Here is a 26,487-nt window from a genome sequence, read left to right as displayed (position 1 = left end):
CTCTCTTGCAGATAGCATATCGATGGGTATTGTTTTTTTATTCCATCTGATAGCCTGTGTCTTTTGATTGGGGTATTTAGCCCATTTACGTTCAGAGTAACTATTGAAAGATGTGAATTTAATGCCATTGTATTACCTGTAAGGTGACTGTTACTGTATATTGTCTGTGTTCCTTTCTGATCTATGCTGCTTTTAGGCTCTCTCTTTGCTTAGAGGACCCCTTTCAGTATTTTTTGTAGGGCTGGTTTTGTGTTTGCCCATTCCTTTAATTTTTGTTTGTCCTGGAAGATTTTATCTCTCCTTCTATTTTCAATGACAGCCTAGCTGGATATAGTATTCTTGGCTACTAATTTTTCTCGTTTAGTGCTCTGAATATATCATGCCAGCCTTTCTGGCCTGCCAGGTCTCTGTGGATAAGTCTGTTGCCAATCTAATGTTTCTACCATTGTAAGTTACATATCTCTTCTCCTGAGTTGCTTTCAGGATTTTCTCTTTGTCTCTGAGACTCGTAAGTTTTACTATTAGATGTCGGGGTGTTGACCTATTTTTATTGATTTTGAGAGGGATTCTCTGTGCCTCCTGGATTTTGATGCCTGTTTGTTTCCCCAAATTAGGGAAATTCTCTGCTATAATTTGCTCCAATATACCTTCTGCCCTGCTCTCTCTTTCTTATTCTGGGATCCCAATTACTCTAATATTGTTTCGTCTTATGGTATCACTTATATCTCGAATTCTGCCCTCGTGATCCAGTAGTTGTTTCTCTTTTTCTCAGCTTCTTTATTTTCCATAATTTGGTCTTCTACATCACTAATTCTCTCTTCTGCCTCATATATCCTAGCAGTTATAGCCTCCATTTTTCTTTGCACCTCATTAATAGCCTTTTTGATTTCGACTTGGTTAGTTTTTAGTTCTTCTATTTCTCTAGAAAGGGTTTCTCTAATATCTTCCATGCTTTTTTCAAGCCCAGCTAGTATCTTTAAAATCATCATTCTGAACTCTAGTTCTAACATCTTACTAATGTCCATATTGATTAGGTCCCTGGCATTCAGTACTGCCTCTTGTTCTTTTTTTGAGGTGATTTTTTGCATCCAGTCATTTTGTCTGGAGGAGAACAGATGAATGAGAGAACAAATTGCTAACAAGGTAACAATTACCCCAGAAAAATATACACTAAACAAATCAGAATAGACCTGAAACCAGGGGAAAAGAAAGGGAAAGAAAGAAAAAAGAAAAAGAAAAAGGTAAAAAAAACAACAACAATATGATCACATATGATCAGACTGGTGCATAGATCAGTGCCACACACTAGATTTGGGGCATATTTTGGTCTGTTAGAAGAAAGTGCTTCCCAAAATTTTAAAAGAAAGAAAAACATATATGTACAAAAATAATGGTGAATACGATGAAGGGATGGAATATGATTGTAAAGATGATGATTATAAAAGATTTTATGAAAGGAATTGATAAGATAAGAAGTTGGTTGAAAAAAGAAAGAAAAGCATTAAAAAAAAAAGGAGAGAATGTGATCAGGCAGGAGACTAGAACAAAGCCATACATTAGAGATTTAGGGTATATTTTGGTCTGTTAGAAGAAACTGTATCCCAATTTTAAGAGAGAACAACTTATATATGTGTGTATGTATATATATATATATACCAAAAATAAGTTTAACTATTATGAAGGGATAGAATATATCTCTAAATGAAAAATAAAAAAGATTTTTTAAAAAAGGATTGATAAGATGTTGGTTGAAAAAGGGAAAAAGAAAAATTTAAAAAAAGAAAAAATAACAAAAAAAATTAACTGTGAAAGACTAAAGAATCATCGGAAAAAAAACATGAATTCTATGTGAAGTATTCCCCTAGTGCTGGAGTTCTGCCGTTCTCATTGATCAGTAAACTTGGTCTTGGCTGTCTGTTTTTGCAGGTCTTCTGGGGGAGGGGCCTGTTGCCATGTTTCCCAAATGTCTTTGCGAGAGGCGGAATTGCCCCACCCTTGCCAGTCCTGGCTAAGTAATCTGCTTGGGTTTGCTCTCGGCATCTTTTGTTCCCTGCAAGCTTTCCATACAGCTTTGGAGGATGAGAGTGAAAATGGTGGCCTCCCAATCTCCACCTGGAGGAGCTGAGAGCTTGGGGCCCCACTCCTTAGTGCATCCCCAGAGAATAGCAGTCAATCACTCCCATCTCCCCGGTCTCTGGTCGCGCTCCATGCTCAACCGGCCTGTGACCAAGCCTTTCTATCTGTGGCACACGACCGTGTTGAGACTCCAAACCCAGCAGATCCCTGTGGTGCGCTCCCGCGCCACTCCTCCCGGGGGAGGAAGGGGTGTCTCCCTGGATCTGCTGCTTGTTGGGTCCCTGTTGGAGGAGCAGTGTCCTGACTGTGCTGTGGATCACGGTTTATGGCAACCCCAAGCTGAGAGCCCGTGCCTCGGCTCTGTCTGTGCAGCCAGCTTCTGCACTCTGATACCTGGGAGCTCTGCCGCACTCAGGCATCCCCAGTCTTCCTGTGACCCCGAGGGTCCTGAGACCACACTGTCCCGCGAGGGTTCCAGCCCCTGCTTAGCCGCTGGAGTGATGACCCTCAGCGGAGCCAACTTCTAAACATTCCGATTTTGTGCTCCACTGCTCTATCACTTGCCGGTAGCGGCTGATGGAAGCCCCCCCCCCGCCATCTGTCTTCCTGAATATTGCCTCAAATTCACTTCTCCCACGTCCTGTCTTCCAGAAAGTGGTCACTTTTCTCTTCAGGGTGTTGTTGCTATTCTTTTCTTCAACCTCCTGTTGAGTTTGTAGGTGTTCAGAATGGTTTGATTCCTATCTAGCTGAATTCCTGGGACCCGACAAAATCCAGGTCTCCTACTCCTCCACCATCTTGCTCCTATATATTGGCTTTAAAATGCAAATTTCCTTCAAACAAACTATGCTTGTTTTAGGTGAAAAATAAAGACATGAGAAATTTGGAATACTTAATGCTGACAAATGGAAGATATTATTAAGTAGTAATACTTTGAGTTACATATATATTTATGTATATATATATGTTTATGTGTATATATATATATATATATTTACTTATGTTGTACCTAAATAAAACTAGTTTAGCAAGGTTAAATAGAGAATCCTTATTCATTTCAATTTCTTCTGTTGTACAACAGGCAGTGCGTAGGCCATATTCACTGAAACATCATTCATAGTTCCTACACTCTTCTTTTTCTTTGGGTCATTCTATGTTCTGATTATCCTACTCTTTTTCCTATAAACCTTTTTTATTCTCTTTAATTCCTGCAACCAGACAACAGCTCAGATTCATCTGCTTTTATATTAAGAACAAATTCTTTGTCTTTCCTTGCATCCCCTCAATTCAAGTCTATGTCCTACGGCATCCAGCATTCCATGCCCAAATATTCACTTCAAGTAATTAATATAATCAAGAAAAAAAAGAGTTTAATATCTAAATAAATTCAGCTGATCTCCTCAGGAAGCTTCTTCCATTTATTTCTAAACTATAGTAATAGGCTACAGTGTTAATTAGTAAAGTCAAAAATATAATGGCAGTAATAATAATCAGAATAAGTTTCATTTAAATTTTTTGTATTGTTGGATTTGTTCCAAGTATGCTTTTTCTATTAGCTTATTTGATCCCCGCATATACATTAAAATGTAATTCCAATTTTGTGGAAAAGATGTTCACAGAAAGAGTCTATCTCCATACCTCTTCTCTAGTACTTGTGTTATCTTGTCCTTTCCATGCAGAGTCATGTCTCATCCTAGTGGCGAGTCGGCAGCGTGAGTTAGGGGATGCCACAACACCATGAAGAAGAGACAGGAGAGAAGAGTAAGACTGTGGAGAAGTAAGACATAGAATGCAAATGGGGAATTCATTAGACACTATGTATACATGTCACTATCCAAGTTTAATGTTTCTCTTTTAATATTTGACTTAAACATATGTTGAGTATTTATAAAATATTGGAAGAATGATATCTTTTATAATTTATATAGCATCTACTGTTTTTCTAACAGCTTATTTTATTTTATTTTAATTTCAGTATAATTAATTTACAGTGTGATAGTAGTTTCAGATGTACAATATAGTGATTCAGCAATTCTGTACATTACTTGGTGCCCATCATAAGCAAACTTTTAATCCCTTTCACCTTCACCTATTTAACCCATCCTCCTACCCACCTCCCCTCTGGTAACTATCAGTAACTATCAGTTTGTTCTCTGTACTTAAGAGTTTAGGTTTACGGGGTGTCTGGGTGGTTCAGTCAGTTAAGCACCTGCCTTCGGCTCAGGTCATGATCTCAGGGTTCTGGGATTGAGCCCCACTTTGGGCTCCCTGCTCAGTGGGAGCCTGTTTCTCTCCCTGCTGCTCTCTGCATTTGTACGCTTATGCGCTCTCTCTCTCTCTCTGTCAAATAAATAAATAAAATCTTAAAAAAAAGAGTTTAGGTTTTTGTTCTTCCCTTTTTTCTTTGCTCATTTGTTTTGTTTCTTGAAGTCCACATACGAGTGAAATCATTTGTTTTCCTCTGATTAATCACTGAAGATTATACCCTCTAGATCCATCAGTGTTGTTGCAAATGGCAAGATTTTATTTTTTAAGGCTAATATTCCATTGTGTACATATATTTATCCATCCATTGCGTATCTTCTTTATCCATTCATTTATTGATGGATACTACAATTGCTTCCATAATTTGGCTATTATAAGTAATACTGCAATAAAACGTAGGGGTGCATATATCTTTTTGAATTAGTGTTTTTGTATTCTTTGAGTAAATACCAAGTAGTAGAATTATTGGATCATATAGTAATTCTGTGTTGAGAAACCTCCATACTGTTTTCCACAGTGTCTATGCCAGATTTGCATTCCCACCAACATCTGCTTTTTAAAATCATAGAGTACATTATTAAATAAACTCCTTAATAGAATGACATTGATTCATAAGTAATGTTCATTATAAGGATTATAATCTGAAAAAAACACAACTCTATCAAAAATGAATTAGTTTCTCTACAACTATCATCTTTTGAATCAAGAGCCCATAACATAAATTTTTATTCTGCACTGGCCCTTTCTTTTCTACTGTACTTGTTTCTTTCCTACAGCAGCCTCCCTTTCTTTCCCTATTATAAATATACACAGACATGCATGCAGACACACACACACACACACACACAGAATCCAAAATGCAATTTATTAGGGGCTTTTCACTCCTCTCTTGATTATGAAATAATTCTAGTCACACTCAAATTTTTAGTTATCTCAATTCATCGAACTGTGTCAAACCTATCTTTGAACTATATGCAGTACCTATATGGAAATACTGCAGCTTTGGGGCCAACATAACTTAATTTTCATAGCTCTCTCCTCATAAATCTACAAAACCCTTGTCACACTGTAATAAGCCTGTTGACAGTTTGTCTCCCATACTTGATTGATTAAAAAAGAGAAATGATAAAAGGGATTTGCAAATAAATTGTTATAAATGGAATGAAGCTATTTGTTCACTCATCTAAATTTACCTTTATATAGTTTCCTGAATTAAGAACTAACCAAAGTCACTCAATTATGCCCTTAGTTGAAAGTTCACATGTGAAATATGCTAACCTCCAAAAAGCCTGTTCTATGAATCACCTGAGAATGAAAGATTTCCATATGGAATTTTCTAAAAATGGTCATAGAGACCTTCTCAGAGAGACCTGGCATCTACTGATTATACTCAGTACATTTACATAGCACATTAGCCTAACAAACACAAACATTCTCAACAGGCTCTTCTCTCATTTTTTTTTCACTTGGGATATAGTGTTGCTCTCACCAAAGATGTCAATTATTTTAATGATGACATGTATTTTGTTCAATAAGCACTAATCAAGTGTTTGCTGATTGACTGTTTGCACCCCTCCCCCCAACACACACACATAAAATATTACATTTAAACTTAGTGGCCCTGTCATATCTTGTGAAATTAAAGTGCTATGAATTTTAATTCTCTTGTTCAATATCTATTGCTTTTATATTTGTTGTTTTGAGATAAATACAACCAAGGAATAGATAACTTTCCTTAGGGCACTTTGGACTGAGGTATTATAATTTTTAAATACTTCAGTAAAGTGACTTCTCATAGCTTGCAAATTGTTCATGAAATGTTACTTTACCCAACAGTGAAGACTCAAACTTTTTAGTCACAAAGGATTAAAAATCTAAATCCATTTTCATTGTCAATCCTCAAAAGAAATAAATTAGTCATAAATGTAGTTGATATTAAGGATTATTATATCCTAACTGATTTTTCAGTGAAATCAGAACATATGTAAAATCTAACTTCCCATTCTTCCTACTATATATTTAAAATGTGTGTAAATTGAAACAATTATCTATGAAATATTTTCATCAATGCTGTAACACTGTATTTTATTTAAATAATAATTGTTGGGGAAAACAGTTGATATATATTAACAGAATCTGGAGTTTAGAATTTTAATTTTGAAAGTCTCACAGGTGATGAATAATTGTTTATTATTAAAAGTTAAGGGATTCGGGGTGCCTGGGTGGCTCAGTCATTAGCGTCTGCCTTTGGCTCAGGTCATGATCCCAGGGTCCTGGGATCGAGCCCCGCATCGGGCTCCCTGCTCGTCGGGAAGCCTGCTTCTCCCTCTCCCACTCCCCCTGCTTGTTTCTCTCTCTCGCTGTCTCTCTCTCTGTCAAATAAAGTAAATCTTAAAAAAAAAAAAGTTAAGGGATTAAAATGTAATTGGGGGGCACCTGGGTGGCTCAGTCATTAAGCCTCTGCCTTTGGCTCCAGTCATGGTACCAGGGTCCCGGGATCGAGCCCCGCATCGGGCTCCCTGCTCAGCGGGAGGCCTGCTTCCCCCTCTCCCACTCCCCCTGCTTGTGTTCCCTCTTTCTCTGTCTCTCTCTCTCTGTCAAATAAATAAATAAAATCTTTAAAAAAATAAAATGTAATTGGGAAAAATGATACAAACCTCAAAATATTAATTTCTATGTCGATAAGTTAAAATTCAAAGACATAAATATAGTGAAGTATTTATCTTGAGTTACATATTTTATTTCTTTTCACAAAATATAGTTGTTCTTTTTTGAAATGCTATTGATTATAAATTTTTATAATTTAGCAATATTATTTATTTAATATGCATATTTCCACAATTCAGGGTGCTTTTTAAAATTATTTTTTCTTCACTTTCTCTTTCAGAACCATAGAAATATCTGTGAGAAATAATTCAAGGCTAATGTAACAATAAGGTTACAAATCTAAACATATGTCAGGACAGAAAAGTTACAGTTCTCATGGTGACATTATATTATCAGCATTATACAGCCTGCACAATAAAATATATATTTAGAAACCTAACTGGTAATTTAAAATACCCATGTTATATATATTAAATGAGGATAAGTTAACATCCCTAGAAGAACCTTAACTTACTTAGCTTTGTATTAGTATGTCTTAAATTAATAAGATTTTACTATTAGAAGGTTCCAACATACAGCTATACTCACCCTATTCTTGAAATTCTTGAAAATTGCTTGAAATTCTTTTGCCCTTTTTCTCTGTACATGGATTCACTATAAAACTGAGTACAAAGGGTTGGATATGTGTTGAGATGATATGTTTTATACATTACATTATTAGCCTCAGCATTTTTTCTAGGATAATGCTCTACTATTACCATATTTTATGATAATATAATAACTCTATATCTGATAGAAAAACAAATTAGATGGAGCCATACCATTAGTGTCCAGATGCAAAGCTTCCATTCTTGGATTCTAAGTAAAATATTTATGAGCTTATTTAAATAATAATGAGGTGGAATGCATGCAGTGCCATCATTTAAGAATTATGCCACATATGTAATACTAGAGGGACTAGTACATAGGAAACCTAGGTTTCCAGCTAAGAATGAGATTTCATGTCTCACAGTTCCAACCTAGTGATTCAACCTCATGAACACATTGAAATAAACCCAGCTAACATCTGATTTATGAAAGTGTTTATTACACAAACATTTGATATCTCACCTTACATGAAAGTGTATGTATAAATACTGAATTTGATATTGAATATTGAAATATTGAGTATTTCAATACTTAGGTTCTTATAAATCTGATCATACTAAAATTAATTTATAATGTCATTTCTAACGTATAGGGAGTATCTTTATAAGTTCTGTCCCGCATAAATCTGCAAATTTTAACTAAATTTATAGAGAAATATTTACTTTTGAACTTTTAATTAGAAGATGTTTTGATTTTGGGGTTCTAAAGATATTTTGAGTGCCCACTGGGGGACATATATTTGAGATAATAAAAGCCACATTTTATTTTTCAATGGAATGTGTTTTAGTTTCTTAATGTTGCTCTAACAAATTACCACAACTATAGTGGTTTAAAGCAACAGAAAGTTATTATCTTACAGTTCAGGATGCCAGAAGTCTGGCCCCCCATCCAACCAGACTCCTTTGTTTTAGAGATCTTGGTTGATTTCGATAACTGACCATTTAGGTCTGCTTCTTTTTTCTCTCTTTCTGCACTTTAAATTTCCACTCTTATGTTTAAATTCACCAGTAAAGATGGAGCCTGTGAAACTCTGGCCCTCACCCTCGACCTCAATAAAAGCAGAACCCAGGCCCACACTCTCATTTTTCTCTCCCTATAACCTTACTGTGTGGACCCAGGTGTGCCATATAATTTCTAGTACCTGTGAGTAATAAACCTGTTTGTTTGTTGTTGTTGTTTCTAAGTTTTCTGATGGTTATTGCCAGAGATATCTTGCAATCATAGTAAGAATCACAAGGGCCAGTCCAGCCAGGACATTGGTATTTGATAGGTTGGGACCAGTACAAAATAGCCCATTTGGATAATCCAAAATAATCTTCTCATCTGAAGGTACTAAATCACATTTGAAAAGCCCCCTTTGGCATGCAGAGTAACATCTTCATATATTCCTGGTATTAGGATATGGATATCTTTGGGAAGCTATTATTCAGTTTTTGACAAGTGGAAAGTGTCTTAAAAAAAAACTGGCAGAGTAGGAGAATTTAAGTTAATTTGGGGTGTCTATTTTGGTGGGATTCTTCATCTTGGTAATAATGTTCTTATTTCTGAATTATAATTTCTGAATTCAGAATTCGAAATTAGGCCCACAGAAAAGTACATGAACCTTGACAAACATGTAAAGTTAGGTAAATCTAGGTAGATTAACTGACAGACAAAATCATCAATTGATGTTTCTACTTAAATTGAGATATAACATTCTTTTTTGGAGTCTTGTAACTTTGGGTATTTCCTCATAGTACTAAATGATGTGTTTTGTTTTTTTTTTAAGGGTAAAATAATGACTCTCATATGGATATAAAACATGTGTTAAAGTTTTGAATTAACTCATTATTAATGAGGAAACCTGAAAGTTGTTAGATCCAACTCAAAGGAGAAATCAAAGAATCACAAATTTATGTGGAGTAAGGAATGTTCAAATAAAGTACAAATGAGCATGAAACCCATTTTGTAAACAAGATGAAGGGAAGTAAATTGTCATCAGTTATCTACAATTTACAGAATTGTAAAATACAGTGATTATTGAGAATCAGATAATCTGGATGTGCTCTAAACAATGAATAGTTTTCCACTGGAGATAACCAATTATTATTTGCTCATTCCATATTTCCTTAGAAGACTAAATTTAATTTCTTCTTCTGTAGCTGCACCCAGGGTACACTCTAGGGATGTCAACTTTTCTCTTTATTTCTAGTATCATGAAAATAGATACAAACACATTACCATTTTTAGGAAGGCAACTCCATAATTTGGCAGAATTGGTAACCTCAGACTTTATTCAGGAAAGAAAACTTGCTTTATAAAATAATTTAAAAGTTTGACAATAGCTCAAATTATCTTTACTTTCTAAGTAATTAAAAAAGGGCTAGGGGTCCTTCCTTAGAGAAGCAAAACATTCTAATGCAAACACACTCTCATGATAATACTGGTAAGTATGGTAAGGATAATCATACTTTTATTTCAAGTTCCAGAAGAGAAGGGATGACAGCTAGACATGTGTTTGTACTGACTACATAATCTAAGCACAGAGAAAAAGCCTGGAATACTGTAGTTGCTCAACAAATATTTGTAGAAAGGAGAGAATTTCTGGACAACGGAATCTATGTCAATTTTACTTCAGATTGCCCAAAGTAATTATTTTTTCATTTGGGAAGCCACGGTAACAACATATTCTATAGTTTTGAGTTATAAACAGTGGTAGGTGACTTAGTTTTCTATTGCCACATAACAAAGTACCACAAATTTAGCAGCTAGATATAGTAGCTATTATTTGGCTCATCATTCTGAGGTCAGAAATTTGGGAATGAATGCGTTCTCTGCTCAGATTGGCACCATACTGAAATCAGGTGTTGGACTGCGGAGGGAACCCATATTTGGATTTGGAGCCCCCTCCAAGCTTTTTCAGAAGGTGGGAAGAATTCAGTTCTTGGCTGGCCATTTCGCTTGGGGTCACTCTCAGGTCTTCACGGCCATTTTTGGTCCTTGGCATGTGGCTCATCCACCCCCAAGCCAAAAATGGAGTATTTCTGGTGTGCCAAGTCTCCTTGTGCTTCCTGTCTTTCACTAGAAAAACTCCAAGTCCTTTTAAGGGCTGACCTAATTTGGTCATTCCACTGAGGACTGACACATTCTTAAAGTCAGCTGTGCCATATAACATAACCATTATCACCCACCACCGTGAAAGATATTTTTGTGCAAATGAGCTTCTTCCAATAGAGTAGGAAATTTAGCAGTTGGAAATCATTTATCTGATATTCAAAGAAAAATATACCGCTTTAGAAATAGTGATCAGAAAATACAGTGTTGTCATTTATTGCCAACCTCAAATTTTAAAAATCTCAATTTGCACATATTGAATTGTGTGACAGAAGTTTCTACATTGTTCATAATACCTTTTCATTTAAAAATTTCTGTAATTATACTGTCTTTTCTTTTACTTTTCAAGTGTGCCTGTCTAATCCAAGCACATCCTCTTATTTATTTATTTATTTATTTATTTTGTGAGCTTCCTCGTGTAAATGAGAATTGTGAACTGTATATTAAAAATATATATGGGACGCTTGGATGGCTCAGTTGGTTAAGCATCTGCCTTTGGCTCAGGTCATGATCCCAGAGTCCTGGATCCAGTTGTGCGTGGGGCTCCCTGCTCAGGGGGAGTCTGCTTCTCCATCTCCCTCTGCTGCTCCCCCTGCTCCTGCTCTCTGTCTCACTCACAATTAAGTAAATAAAATCTTTTGAAAAAAGAAATATATATATGCAGTGATGACCAAATAAGATAGTGTTCATGCATAAACCATAAGAATCTTGCATTGCTCTTCAAACACTTGTAAATATCTTATTGTGAAATGGCACAATACATATCTTTTCCGAATACAAGCTGCTACATTTCTTCATCCACCTCCATCTATCATCAAGGGCATTACTTTTTGTTACAATTAAGATGCAAATTTAATTGGTAACAGACTAGAAAATATCCGCTCTAAAGTAATGCATTACAATCGGAAAACTATGTCAAGCAGTATAATTTCCAAACCATGATTGCAAAATTATATTATTGAAGTCTAGGAACAAGTGGAATCTGGTTTCTTTAAGATGTACGGGAATTATAATTTTAAATGTTAATTTATCCCCAAACTGATTTGGGAATTTGAAAATGTAACGCAAAGCTGTTTAGGGAAATTGACGGTGTAATATTGTCATTTACATATTTTTGTTGTTAACATGAGGAATATAGACAGGTCTGATATGCTAGAACATGAGATAGGGATGCTGATGGAAAACAGGAGGGAATTGTCTGTGTTCTATACTTTCATTGGGACATTATTTAAAATCATATCTGTTTTTGCCAACTGCCAGTTCTGTGTCTCTAATGCTTAGAAAAAGTCACATTATATTATATTTAAATATAAGCTATCTTATGTGATTGTAGTCTTTAAATACTTCCTTTTCTTGAATTATATAGGCACTTTGGGTTAACATTTTATATTTTGATATAGCTTTATTCTGGCATTTAACATGGCTCAAAAATTATGCATGTGTCAAAACAATGAATTTCTGGAGGCTATTTTTTTTTTCTTGTCTCTTTTAAAAGCCCAGGTATTGTTAACATCAATGGGAGAAGAATGACAGTGAGCAGAGAGTAGAAGTATAGTTTATTTCTTTATAGGTAGCTGGCAGTAGTTCTCTTAATTTACCACTATAATAAAACAGAAATGACAGTGCTTTTCCTAAAAGGGGAAAACATATTTTCTAATAGTAGATAGGCCAAAGTGGTAATATTTTTGATCACAAATTCCACTTAAACAGCATGATCCCAGATAAATGTATCAGACTATGTTAGCATGTGAGTTACTGTTTAAGCTCTCGATGGCCTACTGTAGTGAGAGCAGATGGTTTGAGTTTATATCTTTTGTGCTTCTCAGTTATTGATGTGGATTATATGAGAAGATAATTGGCAGGGTTTTGCACATAATTGATATAAAATGCCATTTAGGATCTTCTCTGGTTGGTCAAGTTTCTAGGACATCTGGGATGACAATCTCTTGGATTACATATGGAAAAGATATAACTCTCAATCATCTGTATGCTAGCAGCAAAGGGCTGTAATGGTTTATGATTTTCCTGTGCATTTGATAAAAAAGTAAAATAGGTTTACTCTTAGGAAAATTGCTTGATTCAGAACTGAGAAACCGCTAACTAAAAAAATATGTCTTTTTCTTTTATTTTTCCCCACACAGGAGGATATGAAAATAGGTAAAAATACAAACCCAATTTAAAAGGAGAAAAGGAGAGTGGAATATTTTAAAACCATGTTTATAGCACTCTGATATTCTTCCTTAAACACCTTTCTTCAACACAGAACATTATAATGATTTCATACATATCATCATCCTTCTGGAGGCTTGAAAAACACTGGCAGAAATTTGAATAATGATAATCTCCATAACAGCAACCAGAATTCACATGACAGCACATATTCAAATAAGCAAAATATATCAGGTTATCTAGTTTCTATAATGCCCACTATTGCTTTAATTAATCAGCCCAAGGGTTATTCACAGATCATACACTGTTATCATCCATCTCACAAATTCCAATATCATTTAGGACACCCAACTGGGAAATTTGCCTCTCCTACTTTTTATCTTATTTTGAGATAGCATATTAAATTTAGTAATAGCAAGTAAATAGGATGTTGACTACAGATTTTTTTTTCACCAGTGAATTCTTTCTTTTTTTTATTTTTTATTATCATGTTATGTTAATCACCATACATTACAGCATTAGTTTTTGATGTAGTGTTCCATGATTCATTGTTTGTGTATAACACCCAGTGCTCCATGCAGAACGTGCCCTCTTTAATACCCATCACGAGGCTAACCCATCCCCCACCCCCCACCCCTCTAGAACCCTCTGTTTCTCATAGTCCATCGTCTCTCATGGCCCGTCTCCTCCTCTGATTTCCCCCCCTTCATTCTTCCCCTCCTTCTATCGTCTTCTTTTTTTTTTTATTAACATATAATGTATTATTTGTTTCAGAGGTACCGATCTGTGATTCATCAGTCTTGCACAATTCACAGTGCTCACCATAGCACATACCCTCCCCAATGTCTATCACCCAGCCACCCCATCCCTCCCAACCCCTACCACTCCAACAAACCTCAGTTTGTTTCCTGAGGTTAAGAATTCCTCATATCAGTGAGGTCATATGATACATGTCTTTCCCTGACTGACTTATTTCGCTCAGCGTAATACCCTCCAGTTCCATCCATGTCATTGCAAATGGCAAGCTTTCATTTCTTTTGATGGCTACATAATATTCCATTGTATATATATACCACCTCTTCTTTATCCATTCATCTGTCGATGGACATCTTGGCTCTTTCCACAGTTTGGCTATTGTAGACATTGCTGCTATAAACATCGGGGTGCAGATACCCCTTCAGATACCTACAGTTGTATCTTTGGGGTAAATACCCAGTAGTGCAATTGCTGGATCATAGGGTAGCTCTATTTTCAACTTTTAGAGGAACCTCCATACTGTTTTCCAGAGGGGTTGCACCAGCTTGCATTCCCACCAACAGTGTAGGAGGGTTCCCCTTTCTCTGCATCCCCGCCAACATCTGTCATTTCCTGACTTGTTAATTTTAGCCATTCTGACTGGTGTGAGGTGGTATCCCACTGAGGTTTTCATTTGGATTTCCCTGATGCCGAGGGATGTTGAGCACTTTTTGATGTGTCTGATGGCCATTTGGATGTCTTCTTTGGAAAAATGTCTGCTCCTGTCTTCTGCCCATTACTTGATTGGATCATTTGTTCTCTGGGTGTTGAGTTTGATAAGTTCTTTATAGATTTAGGATACCAGCCCTTTCTCGGATATGTCATTTGCAAATATCTTCTCCCATTCTGTCGGTTGTCTTTTGGTCTTGTTGACTGTTACTTTTGCTGTGCAAAGCTTTTTATCTTGATGAAGTCCCAATAGTTCATTTTTGCCCTTGCTTCCCTTGCCTTTGGTGATGTTTCTAGGAAGAAGTTGCTGCAGCTGAGGTCAAAGAGGCTGCTGCCTGTGTTCTCCTTTAGGATTTTGATGGACTTCTGTCTCACATTTAGGTCTTTCACCCATTTTGAGTCTATTTTTGTGTGTGGTGTAAGGAAATGGTCCAGTTTCATTCTTCTGCATGTGGCTGTCCAATTTTCCCAACACCATTTGTTGAAGAGACTTTTTTCCATTGGACGTTCTTTCCTGTTTTGTTGAAGATTAGTTGACCATAGAGTTGAGGGTCCATTTCTGGGCTCTCTATTCTGTTCCATTTATCGATGTGTCTGGTATTGTGCCAGTACCGTACTGTCTTGATGATGACAGCTTTGTAATAGAGGTAGAAGTCTGGAATTGTGATGCCGCCAGCTTTGCTTTTCTTTATCAATATTCCTCTGGCTATTCGGGGTCTCTTCTGGTTCCATACAAATTTTAGGATTATTTGTTCCATTTCTTTGAAAAAAGGGGATTTTTTTTAAAGATTTTATTTATTTATTCATGAGAGACAGAGGGGGAGAGGGGGAGAGGGAGAGAGAGAGAGAGAAGCAGAGGGAGAAGCAGGCTCCCAAGGAGCAGGGAGCCCGATGCGGGACTCGATCCCAGGACCCTGGGATCATGACCTGAGCCAAAGGCAGACGCTTAACCATCTGAGCTACCCAGGTGCCCAAGCGGATGTTATTTTGATGGGGATTGCATTGAATGTGTAGATTGCTCTAGGTAGCATTGACATCTTCACAATATTTGTTCCCCCAATCCATGAGCATGGAATGTTTTTCCATTTCTTTGTGTCTTCCACAATTTCTCTCATGAGTATTTTATAGTTTTCTGAATACAGATACTTTGCCTCTTTGGTTAGATTGATTCCTAGGTATCTGATGGTTTGGGGTGCAATTGTAAATGGGATCGACTCCTTAATTTCTCTTTCTTCTGTCTTGTTGGTGTATAGGAATGCCACTGATTTCTGGGCATTGATTTTATATCCTGCCACTTTACTGAATTCTTGTATGAGTTCTAACAGTTTTGGGGTAGAATCTTTTGGGTTTTTCATGTAAAGTATCATATCATCTGCAAAGAGTGAGAGTTTGACTTCCTTGCTGATCCAGATGCCTTTGATTTCTTGTCTGATTGCTGTGCCTAGGAAATCTAATACTATGTTGAATAGCAGTGGTGATAGTGGACATCCTGCCATGTTCCTGATCTTAGGGGGAAAGCTCTCAGTTTTTCCCCAATGAGAATGATATTAGCTGTGGGTTTTCATGCATGGCTTTTATGATATTGAGGTATGTACCCTCTATCCCTGTCTGAAAAGTTTTGATCAGGAAAGGATGCTGTACTTTGTCAAATGCTTTTTCTGCATCTGTTGAGAAGATCATATGGTTCTTGTCTTTCTTTTATTAAGGTATTGAATCACATTGATTGATTTGCGGATGTTGAACCAACCTTGTAGCCCAGGGATAAATCCCACTTGGTTGTGGTGAATAATCCTTTTAATGTACTGTTGGATCCTATTGGCTAGTTTTTTGGTGAAAATTTTTGCATCCACGTTCATCAAGGATATTGGTCTGTAATTCTCCTTTTTGATGGGATCTTTGTCTGGTTTGGGGATCAAGGTAATGTTGGCCTCATAAAACAATTTGGACGTTTTCTTTCCATTTCTATTTTTTGGAACAGTTTCCGAAGAATAGGTATTAATTCTTCTTTAAATGTTTGGTACAATTCCCCTGGGAAGCCATCTGGCCCTGGGCTTTTGTTTGTTGGAGATTTTTAATGACTACTTCAATTTCCTTAGCGGTTATAGGTCTGTTCAGGTTTTCTATTTCTCCTGGTTCAGTTTTGGTACTTGATACATCTCTAGGAATGCTTCTATTTCTTCCAGATTATCTAATTTGCTGGCATAGAGTTGCTCATAATATGTTCTTATAATTGTTTGTATTTCTTTAGTGTTTGTGGTGAGTTCTCCTCTTTCATTCATGATTTTGTTTATTTAGGTCATTTCTCTTTTCTTTTGGATAAGTCTGGCCAGGAGTTTATCAATCTTGTTAATTCTTTCAAAGAACAGGCTCCTAGTTTCACTGATCTGTTCTACTGTTCTTTTGGTTTCTATTTCATTGATTTCTGCTCTGATCTTTACTATGTCTCTTCTCCTGCTGGGTTTAGGCTTTATTTGCTGTTCTTTCTCCAGCTCCTTTAGGTGTAGGGTTAGGTTTGTAATTGAGACCTTTTTGTTTCTTGAGAAAGACTTGTTTTGCTATATACTTTCCTCTTTGGACTGCGTTTGCTGTATCCCAAAGATTTTGAACAGTTGTGTTTTCATTTTCATTTGTTTCCTTGAATTTTTTAAATTCTTCTTTAGTTCCTGGTTGACCCATTCATTCTTTAGTAGGATACTCTTTAGCTTCCATGTATTTGAGTTCTTTCTGACTTTCCTCTTAGATTGAGTTCTAGTTTCAAAGCATTGTGGTCTGAAAATATGCAGGGAATGATCCCAATATTTTGGTACCAGTTGAGACCTGATTTGTGACCTAGGATGTGATCTATTCTGGAGAATGTTCCATGGGCACTAGAGAAGAATGTGTATTCTGTTGCTTTGGGGTGGAATGTTCTGAATATATCGGTGAAGTGCATTTGGTCCAGTGTGTCATTTAAAGTCTTTATTTCCTCGTTCATCTTTTGCTTAGATGATCTGTCCATTTCAGTGAGGAGGGTGTTAAAGTCCCCCACTATTATTGGATTGTTGTCAATGTGTTTCTTTGTTTTTGTTATTAATTGCCTTATGGAATTGGCTGCTCCCATGTTGGGGCATAGATATTTACAACTGTTATATCTTCTTGTTGGATAGACCCTTTAATAGGATATAGTGTCCTTCCTCATCTCTTATTACAGTCTTTGGTTTAAAATCTAATTTGTCTGATATAAGGATTGCCACTCTAGCTTTCATTCGGTGTCCATTAGCATGGTAAATCGTTTTCCACCCCTTCACTTTCAATCTCGGGGTGTCTTTGGGTCTAAAATGAGTCTCTTGCAGACAGCATATCGATGAGTCAATTTTTTGTCCAATCGGATAGCCTGTGTCTTTTGATTGGGGCATTTAGTCCATTTACATTCAGGGTAACTATTGAAAGGTATGAATTTAGTGCCATTGTATTGCCTGTAAGGTGACTGTTACTAATAGTGTCTGTGTTCCTTTCTGGCCTGTTTCTTTTAGGCTCTCTCTTTGCTTAGAGGACCCCTCTCAATATTTCTTGTAGGGCTGGTTTTGTGTTTGCCCATTCCTTTAGTTTTTGTTTGTCCTGGAAGCTTTTTATCTCTCCTTCTATTTTCAATGACAGCCTAGCTGGATATAGTATTCTTGGCTGCTAATTTTTCTCGTTTAGTGCTCTGAATATATCATGCCAGTCCTTTCTGGCCTGCCGGGTCTCTGTGGATAGGTCTGTTGCCAATCTAATGTTTCTATCATTGTAGATTACACGTCTCCTCTTCTTAGCTGCTTTCAGGATTTTCTCTTTGTCTCCTGGACTCATAAGTTTTACTATTAGATGTTGGGGTGTTGACCTATTTTTATTGATTTTGAGAGGGGTTCTCTGTGCCTCCTGGATTTTGATGCCTGTTTGTTTCCCCAAATTAGGGAAGTTCTCTGCTATAATTTGCTCCAATATACCTTCTGTCCCTCTCTCTCTTTCTTCTTCTTCTGGGATCCCAATTATTCTAATATTGTTTCATCTTATGGTATCACTTATATCTCCAATTCTGCCCCCATGATCCAGTAGTTGTTTCTCTCTTTTTCTCAGCTTCTTTATTTTCCATCATTTGGTTTTCTACATCACTAATTCTCTCTTCTTCCTCATGTATCCTAGCAGTTATAGCCTCCATTTTTTATTGCAGCTCATGAATAGCCTTTTTGATTTCAACTTGGTTAAATTTTAGTTCTTTTATTTCTCCAGAAAGGGTTTCTCTAATAATATCCATGCTTTTTTCAAGATCAGCTACTATCTTTAAAATCGTCATTCTGAACTCTTGTTCTGACATCTTACTAATGTCCGTGTTGATTAGGTCCCTGGCAGTCTGTACTACCTTTTTTTCTTTTTGTTGAGGTGATTTTTTTCCATCTTGTCATTTTGTCCAGAGGAGAGTAGATGAATGAGAGAACAAAATGCTAACAGGTAACAAAATCCACATAAAATATACACTAAACAAATCAAAAAAGACCTAAAACCAGGGGAAAAGAAAGGGAAAGAAAGAAAAAAGAAAGAAAGAAAGAAAGAAAGAAAAGAAAATTATAAAAACAACAAAAACAAAACAAAAAAAACAGAGTATGATCAAATATGATCAGGCTGGTGCATAGATCATTGCCACACACTAGATTTTGGGTGTATTTTGTTCTGTTAGAGGAAAGGGCCTCCCAAAATTTTAAAGAAAGAAAAACTTATATATGTACAAAAATAAGGGTTAATACGATGAAGGGATGGAATATTACTGTAAAGATTAAAATTATAAAAGATTTTTTAAAAGGAATTGATAAGATAAGAAGTTGGTTGAAAAAAGAAAGAATAGGATTTAAAAAAAAAAAAAAGAGAGGGCTCCTGGGTGGCTCACTTGGTTAAGCGACTGCCTTTGCTCAGGTCATGATCCTGGAGTCCCAGCATCGAGTCCCACATCGGGCTCCCTGCTCAGCAGGGAGTCTGCTTCTCCCTCTGACCCTCTTCCCTCTCATGCTATCACTCATTAAAAAAAAAAAAAAGGAGAGAATGTGATTAGGCAGGAGACTAGAACAAAGCCATACACTAGAGATTTAGGGTATATTTATCAAAATATACCCTAAGGAGAAAGTGTATCTCAAAATTTTAAAGAGAAGACAACTTTATATATATATATATATATATATATGCCAAAAATAAGGGCAACTACTCTGAAGGGATAAAATATGACTCTAAAAATGAAAAATGAAAAAGATTTTATAAATAAGGGATTGATAAGATGTTGGTTGAAAAAGGGAAAAAGAAAAAGTAAAAAAAAAAAAAGACAGTTAAAAAAATTAACTTTGAAAGACTAAAGAATCAGGGGGGAAAAAGCCATGAATTTGTGTGCAGTATTCCCCTAGTGCTGGAGTTCTGCCATTCTCATTGATCGGTAAACTTGGTCTTGGCTGGCTGTTCTTGCTGATCTTCTGGGGAAGGGGCCTGTTCCCGTGGTTCTCAAATGTCTTTGCTGGAGGCAGAATTGCCCTGCCCTTGCCGGTCTGGGCTAAGTAATCTGCTCCAGTTTGTTCTCGGGAGCTTTGTTCCTTGCAAGCTTTCCATACAGCTTTGGAGGTTGAGAGTGAAAATGGCAGCCTTCCAATCTCTGCCCCAGAGGAGCTGAGAACTCAGGGTCCCACGCCTCAGTGAGCCCCCAGAGAAAAGCAGTCAGTCACTCCTGTCTCCCCGGTCTCTGGCTGCACTCTGTGCTCACCTGGCCTGGGACCCAGCATTTCTGTCTCTGGCACATGACCCCGTGTGGAGTCTCCAAACCCAGTAGATCCCTGCAGTGCACTCCCATACTTGACTACAGATTTTAAATGTGCAGATTTCAGAAGTTCAAACATATACATGCATACATACAGATAAATAGATAAATATTTTGACATCCCAATGAGAAAAATTTTTAAAAAGGAATATGTTTAAGTTTGAGAGGCCAGGAGTGACTTCAGAAAGAATAAAGGTCAGTTCATGTCCACTAAAGTTATGGCAGACTGACTTAACTTTCATACACTATGACTTCTATGATAGTGCATGTAAATAAATTTTAGTCAAAGTTTTAAAATGCCTTAGTATAATGTTATTATAGATAACATTGGAAAAATATGGCATATTTATGCACTAGCCAGGTATATATGTAGTATTTTATCAGCCATATTAAAAATGTGATGATTATCAATGTGTTATTTAGGGGCATACCACAGAGTTCTGTCCTTGAAAATGAGCAACCAACGTGTATATAATTAAATGAATACAGATATTTTTCTGCCTTTCCCTAAAGCATATTTAGGTAGTCTACCTTTTCTTCTACTTTCAATGTCTATTTCCCCTAGATTCGTTCCTGTTGTCAAACCTTGTTTAAACTAAATAAGATATGTTTCAAAAATCATACTATCTTCATGTAGTATGCTGTATCTCTCTCAATCTGTTAGGCTTCGTTTTCTTAAGACTAGTATACATTTTCTTTACCCATGTATTGTTTTACCATTTAGAGCTCTCCAAGCCCTTAAAGTCTGCCTCCAGCGAGAATCTCTACAATGTCATAAACTTTTTTTTAAAGTTTTTTTTTTTTTTTTAATTCTAGTTAGTTAACATACAGTGCAATATTAGTTTCAGGTATACAGTTTAGTGATTCAACAATGTATATATTTTTTTCTTTTTTTTAAAGATTTTATTTATTTATTTGAGAGAGAGAGAATGAGAGATAGAGAGCATGAGAGGGAAGAGGGTCAGAGGGAGAAGCAGACTCCCTGCTGAGCAGGGAGCCCAATGTGGGACTCGATCCCACGACTCCAGGATCATGACCTGAGCTGAAGGCAGTCGCCTAATCAACTGAGCCACCCAGGCGCCATCAACAATATATATTCTTAATGTCTAGTATTCAATCAGGAATCAGTAGGCATAGAAAAAAAAAAAGGAAATACATTATCCAAAGTCTAGAAAAAATGAAGTCAGTAGAAACAAAATCAAATGACTGGTATTTGAATATATTTATCATTCTTGTGGGCATTCTTGATTAGGGAACTCTACTGAGCAACTCTCCTCAGAAGAATATCCAAACATCTAAGATTCTTCCATTGCTTTCCCTTGGCACCTTTGCCAGAAGTGAGTAAAAATGAAGCAGTGAGGATCATATATCAAGTCCCATACTGACTTCCTTTCACTTCCATAAAACGTTTCATTGATCAGAAATCACTAACAGGACCAAATATATCTACAGGAAGTTTAGAAAATATATCTTAGTAGAGTAGGAAGAATAGAGTCAAACTTTTAGAGCATCTAACTAATTTTCGCCACATTCTCCAGCTTCTTGTTTGGCTCCTTTTTCCTTTCATTAAATATAAAATAAGCATTTCCCTTAATTCATATCTAAGGCTTCTCCCTTTACATTCTTTTTCAGAAAAGTCATCCCAATCTAGTTCTTTAAATGACATGCCTATATAGATTGTGTGTGTGTGTGTGTGTGTGTGTGTGTGTGTGTGTGTAAGTATATGTGTATATATTTTTTAAATACACACTGGATAATTTTGAACAGACTTAAAAGACTAGAGAGTAATATAATATATACATTTAAGTAGGACAAAATCAACCAACAATTGACCGAATTTTGTACAGATAACTTAAGGTTTGTATGCATGAATGGGCAAAATTTCTCCTAAGTCCAAGATCTCACTATTCTCTTATTTTTAGTTTTGAGCTCTGTCTCATCTTTTCTCCATTTTCTGATACTTTCTGCCCTGTACGTTCCATCTCTTTACCTGGAAATCTGTCTAGCAGCTCAAGCTCAGAATGTTCAGAACTGAACTCAATTTCCCACAAACCTGTTCCTTGCCCTTTGTTCCTTAAACAAGATATTGCCAAATTCCTCTAATACAAACTAAAAACATGAACATAAATGCACTCCCCTTTCCTTCCCCATTGTTGAGATAAGAGCAGGGTCACTATAATGTCAAATTTAACATGATATCATAAGGTTTTGTATAATTTCTACTTATGCATATTTGAGCACTGACACTTAGAACTCACTTCTAAAAATTTAGAATCCTGGATGTCTTTGTGAAACCCAATTGCTTAAATATACAATGGAAACAATAAATTAATTGTAATTTATATAATACACTTTGATACAGGGTTTCTAGTTGATTACAATTTAGTTATAATTGAAGCATGCTGCATGATGGCTAATTTGAAATATAGTGTCATTCTCAAATAAGGTAATAGTCACATTCAACTCTGTACTCCTTACATGTTATAAAAAGGGAAGTTGGCAGTCTGAAGAAGGGCCATAAGAGGATTACCAGCAGACTGAAGAGCTAGAAAATCAAATAACATGAGGGGCTTCGGAAGTAGCCTCTGTTATTTAATATGGCAAATAGTTCTCTTCAAATATCTAAGAGCTGTGCTTTGCCAAAGAGAATACATTTGCTATCTGTTCCAGAAAGCAGAACTGGAATATAAAGGTATGAAATAGCCAGAAGTTACTTTCTAGTCTGGTTTAAGATAGAATTTTCCAATGGAGCCCTTCATAAATGGAATGGCAGTTTTATATTCTTCATCCACCTCGGAAATTATTCCTGTTATGGAAGATGAATTCGAATATTTCATCTAAAAAGCTCTTCTGAACTGAAGTTTCATAATTATATGCATCTGTATCTGTTCAATAATAGATGAAGTGTATAAAGAAATGCTTGAACATAAATAAAAATACCACTTTGCACCAGTGAGCTGAAGGACCTTAAGAACTCACATTTCTAAATGCTTAGAATGCAACTCTATCTGCAATGGAGGAGGGATAGAGCATTTAGTGTATATATCGGAGAGACCAGGGGCATTGGCCTAGGTATTCTAGTTCTCAGTGGGAGGACACTAAAATAATAGGGGCAACTAATATATAGAATCTTGAGAAGAGAGTTCAAATTGAATTGCAGTTTAAATCTAGGGCTGACTGAAGAAAATCAGATCGCTAAAAGAATAACATTTACTTTATTTGAAGATATAATTGAGTGATCTTCACATGGGAAAATATTTTAATGGTGTGAGCCTTTGTTTGAAATATGTTACTCTCTATATATTTGTAAGTGAGGCTTTATAACAGGAAGTCTCAGTATTTCACATTTTATACATGTGTAAATGTAAAGCTTTGGAATTTCTTAGCTGTTCTCCACAAAACTCATATTAAAGGATGTCTGCTGATGAAAATATTAATATGTCCACCTTAAGTAACTTCCTCTAGATAACAACTGTTGGATTAATTGCATAATATTATCCTAGAACATATTCTATCCTGGCTAAACCAGGTAAACTAAAACTTAACGTGTTTTTTGAATACTTTTAAATGAATGCTCTAAAGATTTAAGAAATATATCCAAATTAGATATGAACTTGATATTCAGTATAAATAAATTAACATGACTGCTATTAATTTACTTATTCCTATTATGTATAGTAAATTCACTAATTATTTATATACAAATTCACCACTATTTGTGTTATTAAATTCCTTCATACAATTTGAAGACATACTAGCTTATGTATTTGTCAATCATCAAAGACAATGTCTTATAAAATTCACTTTCAGTACCTCAGATACATAAAATCTGAGATGAGTATAAGATGATTTCACCAGAGATTGAGTGATAGTATAATTGACATTCATACACTACAGGTTTTCTACCAAAAGTTAAACAAAATATTGCACTTGAACTTCTGTCTCTCTTAATGTACAATGTTTTAAAAATCAAAATCAGAATCTTTATTGTTCTCATAACAATTTTCTTTTCAACATGGTTATTCCTTCCTATTCAGCTACATTATTAGTTATTATAGTAAAATGAACTTTGGAGATATTTATACGTGCATTACGCTCCGAGCACCCTTCCTCTCTCGTGTCCTTTTCTGAGTCCTGTGGTGAGTTTGCCAAAAGATTTTATCATCTGTAACTTTCTCAGCTGCATCTTAAACCCAGACTCTTCCACTCCCCAAAGTCCTCACTTTCTGCCTTCCATCTTTCAAGTTTCTCCTTTCTTGCATTTACTTTCAATTGCTGAGGATTGCAGAAGAAGAGAGTGGCTGCGGGTATTGCTGCAGGGTTTAGGAGGAGTGGTTGAGGGAGCATCTCTTAGACAGAAAGCTGAAAGGAGCCCTGAAATCAAAGTAATGCATAGGGCCAAGAGTTCAGGAAGGTGATTGAGTCTGTAAACTAGAGAATGAGCTCCAACCTGGTCTTTCCCTGCTGCTGCTCATCTCTTTGAGAAAGTTGATACTTTTATTAAGATACAGCTCAAATGTTTTATCTGTCCGCAAAGAGAAGCATTCTGAATGCCCATATTAGGATTTGTTTCTCTTTTGTATGCTGCAATAGAGCACTGCGTTGTTCAGAACAGGCTTTTATACAGTTTATTGCAATTACTTATATGAAAAATTATGAACTCCATTGGAATAAAAGCCCTATCTCTCTTACATATATATATCTAATCCTTAATATAATGACTGACAAAAAAGATCAGTGGATATCTGTTGAGCAAATGAATAGACAAACACATAAAGAACAGGGCCTCTGGGGTGCCTGGGTGGCTCAACTGATTAAGCATCAGACTCTTGATTTTGGCTCGGGTCATGATCTCAGGGTTGTGAGATGGAACCCAGGATCAGGCTCTGCACACAGTGGGGAGTCTGCTTGTCTTCCTCTCCCTCTGCCCCTCCTCTTGCATTTTCTCTCTCTCTCTCCCATTCTCTCTTTTTCCCTTTCAAATAAATAAATACATCTTTAAAAAAAAAGAACAGAGCCTCTAAGAAATATTAAGGGCTGACATACTGTTCAAGGAAATTTAAAGCCAAGGAGGTAAAATCATGAAGTGTAAATCTAATTTGTAGGTTGGAGTGGACTCCGAGTTAATACTCCTGGCTGGACTGTTGTTCCAGATTGGCTTTTATACACTGTGTCTAGTATGATAGAAAAGCTACATTCAAAACATTGGCACATTTATTCAGAGAACATTCACTGAGTATTTATTATGTATAAGGTCATTGTACTATGTGCAAGTAGACTACATGGAACAAAATGTAAAGATTTCGGCAAGGAAACAGTCAATAGGCAAGACAAGAAATAAAAACCGTAATTAGAAATTGTGATAAAATCAAAATTATAGTATTCTGACCTAGAGGGTTTTAAAACCAGTGCCTAGAACAGAGTAGGACCTCGATAATTATGTATTCAATGACAAGTTAATCATAGGGGATGGGGGGCATTGTGAATAGTGTCCAAAGAAGTAGCATATGAGTTTAGATCTAAATGGAAGGGGGAAACAAAGAATAGAAAAAGAAGTCAAAAAATCAAGTTCAAAGGCACTGACATAAGAAATAACTTAGTATTCTTAAAGTCCAGAAAGAAGGCCATGAATGCATTCCAGGAATATATCCCAAAGATAGATAAACACTAGTGGACATTAAGCAAGGTAGAAAACAACTTATTTACATTTTCAAAAAAAAAAAGATATCTGTGGCTTTTTTGAATAATGGATTGTAGAGCACAGAAGACTGAAGGGTGTAAAACCCGGAGGGGAGGCTATTGGCGGTTCTTTTTTTTTGGCAGTTCTAAGGAATGAAACTATTATGATTTGTTTACAGAGTGGATATGAAGGTGAGAAAATGGAAAGACATAAAAATAATGACTCTTACATCTTGCTGGTTAAGCAACTGTGAGGCTTATGTTAATGGAGGAACTTACTTTAGTGTGTGTGTGTGTGCGTGTGTGCACGTGTGCACGTGCAGGTTGTCTTTATATATGATGTAAGGTGAGATCTGTCTGTCTATCCTTATACCAGGATAGACATACCAGACGTTGCCTTGGTTATTGTTGCTTTGTAGTAAGTTTTGAAAGTTAAAAGTGTGAGTTCTACAATCTTGTTCTTTTTCAAGATCATTTTGGGTAGTAGGGGTCTCTTGCAATTCCATATGAAATTTAGAATCAGCTTGTCAGGTTTTACAAAGAAATCAGCTAGAATCTGAAAGCAATTGTGTTGAGTCTGTGGATTAACTGGGGGAATAATGGTCAGTCCAGCTATAATGTTTTGCCAATTTTGTTGATCTTTTCAAAAACCACCTTTTAGTTTTATTGATTTTCTT

This window comes from Eumetopias jubatus, unplaced genomic scaffold (genome assembly GCF_037043125.1).
Source record: "Eumetopias jubatus isolate StellerSeaLion01/CBP00866 unplaced genomic scaffold, mEumJub1_p1.0 scaffold_2, whole genome shotgun sequence".
In the NCBI taxonomy this organism is placed as follows: Eukaryota; Metazoa; Chordata; class Mammalia; order Carnivora; family Otariidae; genus Eumetopias; species Eumetopias jubatus.
This window is presented reverse-complemented; position numbering follows the sequence as displayed.